Source organism: Mycteria americana, chromosome 24, assembly GCF_035582795.1.
Source record: "Mycteria americana isolate JAX WOST 10 ecotype Jacksonville Zoo and Gardens chromosome 24, USCA_MyAme_1.0, whole genome shotgun sequence".
Lineage (NCBI taxonomy): Eukaryota > Metazoa > Chordata > Aves > Ciconiiformes > Ciconiidae > Mycteria > Mycteria americana.
The window spans coordinates 2,213,470-2,219,492 of NC_134388.1; positions in this window are offsets into that span (position 1 = coordinate 2,213,470).

Below are 6,023 nucleotides of genomic sequence, written 5' to 3' on the forward strand. Positions count from 1 at the left end.
GAAAAAAATAAAAATAAGAATCAAGCAAGCTTTATACATCCTAGAGCGTTGCTATTTGAGTAGCTTGTTTGAGGTTAAGGAGTTGTCAAACCTCCCCAGTTCTCTCTGATGTTTTAGCACACTTATCAAGTATGAGTAACACTACGTGCGAGAAATGAAAGATTGTGGTCTTCAGAAGAACTGATATCAGAAAGCCAGCTTAAAGATGAATAGCTTAGTGTATTCACACTTCTTCAGTTGAGTTTACTACATCATATTTACAGGCTAATGTAAGGGTGTATAGTTTCTTTTTCTCTTCTTTTTTTCTGCATAGTTGAGCACGAATTTAAAAGACTCAGTATCTGATAAGAGAAAGATATAAGCTGGAAGGCAGCTACATAAATACCGACTCCCACACACCCAAGATACCTCTAATAATCACTTCATCTTAGCACACTGCTGAGCATTATTGCACATAAACAAGGATATTTGGTGGCATCAGGAATTTAGACAGCAGCTCCCAGTGTTTTGCATCAAAGGGAGCTAGATTGCATAACCTGCTTTATCCTTTCGCAAGCCACAGGATGAAGCTCCAGTTAAGGTGACACAGGAGGCTGAAGATTGCCCCAGATAACGGCCAGTGGGTATCTCAAGACCATTTCTCCAGCTGTATTTCAGCCTGACCTTGCTGTGCAAGGATGGACAGACCTGACAGACATTTTAAAGTTTATCATCCCTAAATCCCCATAGGATAAATCAGGTCAAGAAACCCATGGTCATGCACATCTCCACCATAGGACTTAGTCCCCTGGAACCCACGCCCACAGGCACCAAGGCACTGTGTTGTCCAACTTACTGTGCACTAAACTGTTACTGAGGCTCTCATCATCATTTTCTACCTATTCCTACTAAAAGTGCTGCAGGTGGGCATGAAAAAACCTGCATGTTTTCCTGGTGGTACTTCATAAACAATCTCTAATACCCTTCCTGTTAAACCCAGCTTTTCAAAATACTTTTCCATGTTTGAATGTGCCCAAACAGCAGTGAGGTAGCTAAACTAGGAAGAAAACTGGGACCAGTTTGCACAACTGGTAAGATACACATGGTCAGGGGATTTACACACAGAGCTGCCTGCCAGAAGCGCAGAGACAGAGCACTGCAGGAGAGCATGTAAAGAAGGCACCTGGATATAAAGATAAGGGCAAGGTTCAGCAGGAAAGAAACAGGGGTGCAATCCAGGCAGCTCAGAGCAGAGCAGGCAGATCACGTGAGGAGCAGCTCTTGTGCAGCCGATAAGGCCAGCAAGAGATAACGGGCAGAATTACTCTTGCTGCCTGCGGTCACTCAGCCTCACCCCACACGACCTCTCTGCATAGGAATCAATAAAAACCAGCCCTAACCCCAGTGTCCAGAACCTGCAACTCACCACAAGGAACAGAGCATCACTATGAATGCAGAGAAGCGATGTTGCATGCTCCTTCCCCCACTCTTGCCCAGCTGACCACTGCTAACTGGGCACCAGCACCTTCCCACTGCAAACAACCCCCTAGGCACTGGGCACCAGCCCCTGAGTGGCATTTGTAAAGAAACCGAGCCCTCCGCCCTCGGCGGGGATTGCAAACCAGCTACACCCGTGCAAGCTGGAGCTGCAGGCACTGACACTGCCAAGGTCACCTGGGATTTCTGATGATGGAGATGCCAACCAGAAACATGACGATTATTTTCTTTTCCACAAAAAAAAGCCAACCCACTCATCTAGAAATAACATTCTAGGATTGACACAAGATTAAATTAGAAGAATCCTATAGGATGGGAATGGGGGAATTCAGTTTGAGTCTGAGTCTTAGCTGCCCCCATGGCAGTGTCTGGTCTCCTGTGTGAGTGGGGGACACGATGCAATGAAAGGAGCAGTTCATTTAGCAGATGATTAACACTGAGTTGTGTATGGTTTGGAATTTTCCCTTCTAATTATTTTATAATGATGGAAATATAGCCAAGACTAAATTTAAAATAGATTTTTGAAATGGCATTGCCCTTACAGGCACAGCCAGGGGCTCTACAGTCTGTCAGGCATGCAGCAGCTGTTTTCAGAAGTCATTGCTAAATTTTTCTACATCAGTAATGATTCAGTTTTGGTCCTTAGCCTAAGCTAAAGGTCATAATGAACTCATGCTCTTAAGGGAAGATTCTGTAGTCATCTCTCTGCCTAAGACTACAAAGGTGTGAAAAATAGTGCCTGAAATGTGTGAGATTTGTTGGGGTTTTTTTGGAGCGTGCAGTGTCTGGCAGCAGAGAAATTTTCTTTTCAGAGGCACAGGGATGGAGAAGCATGTGAATCAGACTTCGGGTCCATCCAGCCTTGTCTCCCAAGCTGGTGGATGCTTAGCAAAAACCTGTGAGAGCAGCGGCGGCATCGCCTGCCCTCCCAGCTCCCCTGGCTGTGCTTCAGGGACGTCCTGAGCCAGAGTCTCGCCACCACTCGGTGTCCAGTTGCTCCTGACAGATTAATCCTCCCTGAAATTGTCTCATTGCTTTTTGACCTCATTTATATCCACAACATCCTGTGGTAACAAGTTGCATGGTTTAACCATGTGCTGCATGAAAAAATACTTCTTTCAGCTTATTTTTTTAAAGCCTCTGCCCACTTCCACTCGGTGCCAGCTCGTACTGCGTTATGGAAACCAGTGAGCAATTTTTTCCCTGTTCAAATTCTGCAGGTCTCCCATGATGTATAGTTAGATACCTGTAGCATGTCCCTCTCTTCCCAGCTCAAAATCCCAGGCACCATACCAGAGCCACTCTGCATTTCTGCTCGCTGTCGTCGCCCTCCCTTTGCTGCCTCTTCTTGGAGGCAGGAGGAGCAGAATGGCAAACGGCATTGAAGATGTGAGCTTAGCAGGACAGCAGAGCTGCCTTGAAGAGTGCTAGTTGTTACCTACCAGTTACAACATGATTTGTTAAGGTCATGGCTTTCTCCTTTGTGCATTCATTTGTATTTATCATCATTGAATTGCTCCTGCATTATCTTCTGCAGTCTTTGAGCATCACAGTCATTTTTAGCTTTTGCCAGCCTGAATAACTTTGTAATGCCAGCACCTTTTTCATTTCACTCTTTCCCACTTTTTCTCAATCACTTACTAAATGCATTGACTAGAAAACAGATGCCACCATGGTGCCTCTCAAATTAACACCTAAGCTGTATTTCCTGGAATGTGTTTGGGGTTTTTAAGCACTTTCCATTGCGATCAGCAAAATCATCACCTGAAAATTTTATAGCAAAATAGCTATATTTTTTAACTTGAGAAAAATGTATTGATTGTGAAGGTTGGAGGTGTGAAGAGGAGGAAAGCCTGCTTTGAAAATACACACTGAAACAACATCAGGGGTCAGAAAGCCAGGCTCAGCTGTGACCGACAAAAGCATTAAGCTCTGAACGCAAAAGAAGTGTCGTGAAATGTTCCAATGCTGCAACATGCTTCCCCTCCGCTGCAAGGAGGGGAATGCCACGGTCCCTGGCTCCCTCTCCTTTCCCTTCCCAGCCCTCAGCACCCCGAGTTCCCAGCGCTGGTCCCGGTGGAGGGTGCTCCATTCTGCTCGAGCTGCCTGCCCAGGCAGTTTCCCTTCTCTTGGGAAGCAGTTTTGAATCCTTGCAGCCAGAGAAGGGAATTGAAGTGGTCTCTCATTTCCTGGGGAAGTGCTGAAACCACCAGCTCCTATGCAAAACAAAAGGCCGATATTTATATACCATTTCTTCCTCTGCTGGTTATGCTTTCGAATGAAAGTGTTCGCGGTGGCTGTATTTCGTGGGAGTCCAGGCTGGCCACGTGCACCAAGACTTGCTTGCCGGAGGACGTCCATGCTGGGGCCACGGTCGTGCTCCTGACCCAAGCAAAGAAGCAAGAGAGAGCTGCGGCAGGGGCTGGGCTTGGCTCCCGGGGGATATCGGGCTCTCTGTGTGCGAGGGCGATGCTCTCAGGCTCAGTCACAAATGCAGGTGCCAGAGGAGAAGCCCCGCATCTCAGCCCTATTCCTGCCCCAAAAAGCTGCCGGTCTGCACCTGGGACTCAGTAATGATGCAAAAACCCTTGTGCATGGAGGTGTGGAGTGAGCAGCCACGCGCAGGGGGCCATCTCCCGTCAGCTCTCACAGCAAGAAAAACTGCATTTTTGATTTTATAAATAACACATCTCTGCCTGAGGGAGCTGCAAAACGGTGGAAGTGTGCCGTGCAGAGCCAGATTTAACAGCTTCTGCCTTCAAATGTCCTGCCCCATGTAATTTCTAAATTTCGCCTCTGCCCTAAGAATAAACATCACCAAGTGGTACTGATAAACACAGGGCTGTATTTGCCAGTGTAAATAATTATGATATTAAATCTGTGGCTTTGGTTTACATGTTTAACCATGGGTTGAATCAACAGTATAATCTTAAATGCCAGTTGGCACTGAATTAGGCTGTTGCTTTTGATCTTTCCGTTCTGGTAGACAGTTAAAAACCCACCAGAATAGGTTTCCAAAGAGATACAGGAAAGAAATATCTTCCTTGTCTCCCCCTCTTAGGACACATGGTTTTTTGTTACATAACACTCACCCCGGTAATTAGCCAGCTTGAAAACTACCTGAGATTACTGTGGAACAAAGACTGGTTAATGAATTCATTTCTAAGCTTGAGCAGGAGTGGAAATAGGTCAGCTCCCTTCCAGGCAAGCCTTGCAGCTCTCATCATCTGAAACAATTAGTACAATAATGGCTCTGATTTGAAGATGTTATTAAATGTGCAACTTGGGGATGGGATAATCGATAGACATGGCTGGATCTCCCCCGGGGAACTGGTAGGAAACTCTCTAGGACGATGCAGCAAAGGAGAAATGCAAGTGTGGAGGGAGGGGAAACATCCGCCCCGTCTCCATCCCCTCCAGGCGAGCGGCTCCGGAGGGCAGGAAAAGCAAAACCTGGAGCAAGAGAAATAGTGGCAAAGGGGTTGTAAAAGGTGTGAGATAAGCCAGGTGTGGGGCCAGGGCTGGCTTACTTCAGACCCTTTCATGCTCTCCTGCTGCTTTTCCTGCTGCTGTCGCACCCTTCCGGTCCCTCCCCAGGGGCCCAGCAGCTTACACCACCGTGAACCCCGGCTCCAGGTTTGGCCCTCGGTTTGTGCAACAGCATGGACACAACAAACAGGAAGCTTACTCATTTCTTTATTGTCTTCAGATGAACTGTGCCTGCTCCCCCAAAAAAGTCACCTTTGGGCACCTGCAGGTTTACACCTCTCAGGGTCATCTCGCTCTGGGGCCCAGGCAGCAGGGCTGGGAGGGAAGGCAGGTCCTGGGGGCTACCTCCCTCCTTGCGAGCACCGAACCCGTCCTACGTAGCAGGGTGAGCTGACCTACCCCCAGCTCTGCCACCATGGCCAGGCTGCTGCCTGCCCCCCACCACCATTTGCTCACAGCCTTTTGCTGCATCCCGAAATGGCTGTAGGTGCACGGAGGCAGAGAAGGGCCCTGCACAGCGGTGAAAAAAGCTGGTCCAGCAGTGACAGGGAAGGGCAGGAGTAGGGGGGAGGCAATTTCTTCTAGCAAAGTAATTTCTAAGCTGTCTTCTTGCTATGGGCTGTCCCTACCTGTTCTGAGGGGAAGAGAGGACAAGGGGAATAGGACAGGAAATCAAACCACTTGTGGTTTCTTTTAATCTGAAAGCATCACTGTGTCAAGTTTCACACCTGAAGAGTGGCTGCAGCACTCTGGTTTCCCTTCATGCAAGCAAGTACAGTAAAGCTGCCCCCCTCGTGCTGCAGCCCGGGAGCTCCGGCCTCGGCAGCTGTGAGCATGAAGGTCTGCCCATTTCTCTGCACTGATCTCAGCACAAAAGTGCCAGAGATGGGCAGGGGTTGACCCTTGTGGGGTATCACTATAAACGGTGGTGAGCTGTGTGAGCCCCACCGCACCAGCCCCTCTGCCAGCACGCTGACGGTGCGATAGCTGTAGGAAGACTCCGCGGTGGAGAACTGAGGGCCCTACTGTGAGCATGTGGACACAGACAGGGGGAAAAT